Here is a 6000-nt window from a genome sequence, read left to right on the forward strand (position 1 = left end):
GAGCTCTTTTGTGTCTCTTTGTAGCATAAAGCTTTTGTCGGTGTAAAATCAAACCAGGAATGGCAACAGTACAAAGAGAAGCTGTATAACAGAGCCAGAGCTAAAGGGAGGAAGCAGCTCAGGTGCTGCAGACTCGTCCCCAGCCACAGCTGCATTTCAGTAGTGCCAGGGGACAACCGGGACCTTGTCCCAACAGCGCTCAGAGTACTGCTGCAGAAACGATCTACCCTGAGTAAATAGGATCACAAAGTGTGCACACACCTCTGTATCCATGGTCTTCAAGTGGATTGTGCACCCGCAGGACAATACAGGGATGTGTGTGAGGAAGAGAGATACGAGCGATAGCTATCTCAAGTCTTCACATACCATAAAACACCTTCAAAAGGAAAAGGTCTTAAGATGCTTGGGGGTGTATGTGGTGCCTGTTTCATTTGAATGTGGAATAACCATGGCGATTAGGGAAAAAGCACCTTTTCAGTATAAAGACTGTCTAGGCTTCCTGGATGTGAAAAAGCCTGAGGATCACTAGATCTCCTCTGGCTTATGTGACACAGGACACAGATTTAAACCTTTTGTGAGGAACCTAAGAATTAGTGGTTCTGGAGAATTTATCTTCAAAAAAGCCGGCCATGAAAACCTTTGAATTGCACTGGTGGGTTTCTGTTGTGTCATACCTTGAATGTTTTATTGAGATCCCTGGTTTATTCTGGATAAGACCAGTAAGATTGGCAGAGAAGTCGTTTTAGCTCCTGAGAGGCAAAATGAACAGATCTGTTCTGTGGCTGCTAGTCTAAAGAGCCAGATCTTAAAAGAGTCAATGCTTTCTTGTCTCAAGGATAAAGTTCAAATCTGTACAATTAAAATTGGATGAACATTAAAAGGAAAAAAAAAAGCACTGCAAACATCCATGCAAATAAACATCACAGTTCTCTTTCAGTGCTATTTATAGTTCTTTCAGTTTAATGACCCCAAACATTGCATGAAGGGTTTCTCTAATGTGCTACCAAGACTGTTTATAGGAGACAACTGTCTCAAGAATGTGGTAGTGTGAAGACTCCCACGGCAGCACCCATGCAGAAATTGCAAATCTCTTTGGGCAGTCTCTTCCTGTCTAATAAAGTTTCAACAGGGGAAAAAGTGATAGTATGGGTTGTAAGTCATTGCTTATACACCATGGCAAGCAGAGATGGGTCAAAAACAGTGTGCATTAGCTATCAATTAAAAATAACTAGCACGTCAAAAGTGTGGACAGATGTGCTCTTGTGCCTATAGCCGGAGAAATTTGGGACGTTATGGCTCCCATCTGGTTTCTGCCATCTCTTGGCTAGTGTTTCCTCCCCTATGGGGAGAGGCTGCAAGGCAGAGTTGCTCAGTGCATGGCCTATAGATGGTGTAAGGGTGGTCCCAATCTCCCTTGGGTGCTCCTGCCTGCCCCAGGACTGAGAGTGGCCAGTCATGGGCATCCCCATGATCAGTGACAGCCCACTTCCAGTCACTCTGTTTTGTGGGAGGACACGAGGAACAAGGGATTCGAGTCAGTGCTGTGGCATATGGGCAGGATATAATAGATTTATGGATTTGCACACGTACAACCTGACTGCTCTGGGCAAGAGCAACAGGACTGCTCCTATGCTAACAAAAATGCCAGTGCAGAAGACTCTCCCTTCCCCCATGGCTTGCCTGGCCACCAACGTTGGAATCACTGCTCTGTGAGACTGGTGAGTGTTCCAGCCCACTTCAGTGTAAAGTCAGACAGGTTAGACTGAATCATCATCAAAGAACAAAAAATGTGTCTCCAAACAGTAATTAATGGCTGTCTTCTTCTATATTGCTTTTAATTTACAGAGCTTCAGTCATGGCTGAACTATTCTGTATGCTATTCATTAGCTGATCACATGCCACTGCTAATTTTTTTCAAATGGATTCACTATTTATAAATGTTCACCAGTTTGTGCCGACACATGAGGGGAGGGAGGGACATATTTACTACGTCTGCTTTATGTCTTTAGGGCAGATGCTTTGCAGTCCTCCTTTGGAGTGATTGACCTCTCTCTTTTACCAAAGATGCAACTTTGGCTCCTAAAGGTATTTGTATGACATTCATCTATGTTCTATGCCTGAACTAGACAGTTTAAGACTCACCACCCTCTTCTCCTTAGACCTCAACCATCTAATGAGCCCATTCACCTTTGTCTGCACAGTAGGCCAAGTTAGTTGCATGGCATTGGTACGGCTCCTCAATCATTGATTTTTTTTTTACATTTTAATGTAAAAAATGCAATTTTAGAATAGAATAGAATAGAATAGAATAGAACAGAATAGAATAGTTCCAGTTGGAAGGGACCTATAGTGATCATCTAGTCCAACTGCCTGACCACTTCAGTCAGGGCTGACAGAAAGTTAAAGCATGTTATTAAGGGCATTGTACAAATACCTCTTAAACACTGACAAGCTTGGGGCATCAACCTCTAGGAAGCCTGAATATAAATTTTAGGGTGAATAAATTTCATGCTAAAAATGTCTGTTTTTTCAGAGCTCATGAATACCAAATGGCTGCCTAAGTAACAAATAACACACACCTCCCTCCTGTGTTTCACAGGGCAAGATAGTTAATTTTGGTACTATTAAACCAACTCTGCTAGTAGTCGAACTTAATTTTTTTGTTGGCACAACCTCAGCCCTAATTAAACATTTCTAACCTCACATAGCTAGACACAATACAAGTCAGCCTGGCTGAGAGACCTTTGCTCATGGAAAATCAGCATTTGATGTTCAAAAGATGGAATGGAACCAGCATGTTAAAGCATCTACTCACTATCCAAACAGTCCTTATTGTTACAGTTATTGCCAGTAATATCCTGTTTGTCACTGGGATAGCACTTTGGTTTGCCTGCCCTAGAAATAGCCATTTACCTCGTGGCTAAACCCTTTCAGTGTGGGGGTTGGAAACTCACCCAAGGTAAGGAAACCTACTCAGGGCTCTGGCCTCCAGCAAAACCTCTTCAAAATGCCTTGAGAAATAACTAGACTCATAAACTTCCACACATCCAACAAAAGAAACCATTTTTATACCCAAGTAACAAATTTGTCTTCCCCATCTGTCTGGCATTGCCTCTAACCCTACTTTACATCCATCAAATCTCAACCCTGACAACAGGCCCAGAACAAATTCATTTTTGTGGACTGTGGGCAAAAATCTGTGGCAGAATATTACTAGTGGGGAGCTAATAACTGGTTTGGACTTTTGTACAGTGCAGCTGCAATACATGGTGAAACACCAACAGCCTTTGGTCCTAGGCATTGCCGTATCTGAGTTGTAAATGTTGTGTGAGCTATCTGCAGGAACTCATTCCTTCCCAGGGCAAAATCCTTTGATTTTCTTAGAGGCAGGTTGGGCCCAAATTTTATAAAGTGGTTTCAAGCCTTTTCATGTGAAAGGCACTGAATAAGTACTGTACAGACTTAATACCGTTGGAGCTCAGCTCTCTGAAATGCTGGTTGCTTCCTCTGGGCCACCCTTGTCAGTACGTTCACCTGCTTCACCTGCGCCTTTGAAACCTGCCCCAGGTGTGCAGCTACAAAGATGCAATGCAGCAGGGCAAATAAAAGTAGCTGGTGCTGTGGGGCTGTGAATGGTTAATGCCTTGGCTGTGGCAGTGGTGCATCTGGAGCTTTTCCCAATGCTGGGCTGGATAGCATCACTTTCTCCCCCGAGTCACTGGAGTTGTGGTGGTGAGAAACTGCTTTGAGATCAACACTGGAATTCTCGATTTTTAATGCTTTGCCTCCCTCTTCTTTTTCCATTAGAAAGAAGGAAATTGGTAAATGCCCTGGGACTCAAAACCAGGTTGTGACCTGGTGAGGCTAGAGGAAGCGCTTACTAACACACCACTGCTGGTAATAATGCCTGGGTGAAAAACCTTCAATGGAAAGTGCAGCTTTGCAAAAAATCTGCAGTAATTGATTGCTTTTGAGCATTTCCAGCACGGGAGAGCTGAATAAAACAGTTTCAGCTTGTTTGGGAAAGTTGAAATGGTTGGTTTTGGCAAGGGCAGGGTCAGACAAACCAATTCCCTGGGGTAAATTCAAATGTGATTTTTCCAGAGCCTCAACCATCCTGCAGGATCTGCCTGGATGCGAGGCCTCCCTGTGTGCTGTTGTGCCCATGGTACTGCTGTGCCACCGCTCCTTTTGGCCACGGGCTGCCACACAGATAGATGTGGAAGGGGCTGTTGCCACAGAATATCCTAAAAGCTGTGAGCCCAGGGCTAAGGTTGCCCCAGGTGAGCTCTTTTCTCTTTCAATACTCATAGTATTTTAAATAGGTTATGTTATACTTTATGCTATGTAATATTTTTATTTTATATGAGTGGGATTTTTTTCTGGCACTCTGCTCCAGAAGTCATTTCCACTGCTCAATTCTGTGTGCAGTTTTGTAGTGAGAGTGGTTTAATAAATGATGGGGTTTCTCAAAAACCTGAAATTCCATTTTTGATCAATGCTAGTTTTGACCACTGCCGCTGGACAGGGTTTGTCTCAGAATAGCATGTTGATATACAGAGCTATTTTTTCCCGTTATCTTTCTGAACTTTCTCATTGAAAACATTCGTAGTTTATATTTATGTGCTATAATAGTTAAGGAGGCAAATAAGAATAGCTGGAGATATTTTAGAGGTCTAAATCTTCAAACCCTGAAAATGTAGCTTGATTTAAAAGTGCATACATACTGCTTTTAGCTGGCACCCTGAGGAAATAAGGATTGCGCAGTTACACTCTTCGTCTTCCCATCCTTCTCTCAGCCCTCCTCTCCTTCAGTGACTTTTGAGCCCCCTGGAAATTTCTATCGCTTCTGACAGAGAAGAAACGAAGTCAAAACAAGTCCCTCTGAGTCACCTGGGTAGGGAAGAGGAACTCCGCGTGGTGCCCCCACGGAGCGGCAGCCTGACTGCCATCGGTGCCTGTGGGTGTGCACAGCCCCCGTGCACAGACATGTGCTCCCACGCTCACACCAAAAGCACCGCAGCCCACAGGCCCATGCGTACGTGGTCTGATACCAGCTATCGTATGGGTTTGTGCATACACAGAGGTATTGGCAGGGCATGGGAGAGACTGAAGGGCAGTTGGTGCTGGGACCAGCATATTGCCGGGAGGGAGGCTGTAAGGGAGAAGCAGATCTCAGCTTATCATGGGAAAGTGGGTGCTGTTGCAATATAAGACGTAAATTCACGCAGCGAGGCTTCCTTAGGGTTTTGGCTCATGGAAGTACGTATTTACACCATGAAATATTCTTTCTTGTATCTTGTCTGGGTAATGTGTTTCTTTCTAAAATGGTTGTTTAACTGATCTGGTGGGAAGGGTAGAGGAAAGAGAGTGTTGCTCGCATTAGAAGTGACACTGCCCACTCTTGTGGAGGAAAAGGTCTTCACATTTCCATGGATCAGATTCTGCAATTACACAGCTTTCTTGTTTGGCCAGTTCATCTGCTAAATCTGACACGAAGCCAGAATGAAAACAGAGATTTTCCCATTACAGAATACCAAATCTATGATAAGCCACGCCATGAAAATTCAGTTTTTAAGGAGGCAGGGAGAGAATGAAGGAAACTCCAACTGCTGCTGCAAGATAAGCAATGAGTTTTGCAGTGCTTCTAGAATCTGTTTTTCATGGATCTCATAAACAAAAACAACCGTAAGCCAAAGGAGCAGTGAGAAGAAAAACAGCAGAATTTGGGATAGGAAAATTTAAGCAGAAGTTTGAGCAACAGTTTTAGCCTATCATACCATTATTATGATAACTTTGGACACAGCTGGATAAAGAAGCAATTGCTACAGAAAGAGGCCTGTGAATATTGTACTTAATCTGTGGGTCTGTTTTGCACAGTGATGCAGTGAACATCATAAATGATCTTCATTATATTCTTATTTTTTTCTTATACCACAAATTCCCTCACTATAAATTACTCAAACTAATCACTACTTCTGCTTTCCCTCCCCTCAAGTT

At 43.4% G+C, this 6000-nt stretch overlaps 1 protein-coding gene across 1 annotated transcript in view; it reads right to left on the reverse strand.

The window, feature by feature from the left end:
• Positions 1-6000, reverse strand: part of RHOJ (ras homolog family member J) — a 56893-nt gene that overhangs the window by 49616 nt on the left and 1277 nt on the right. The window lies entirely within an intron of this gene.

The sequence above is a fragment of the Charadrius vociferus genome, unplaced genomic scaffold, assembly GCF_000708025.1.
Source record: "Charadrius vociferus isolate BGI_N301 unplaced genomic scaffold, ASM70802v2 scaffold308, whole genome shotgun sequence".
Taxonomy (NCBI): Eukaryota; Metazoa; Chordata; class Aves; order Charadriiformes; family Charadriidae; genus Charadrius; species Charadrius vociferus.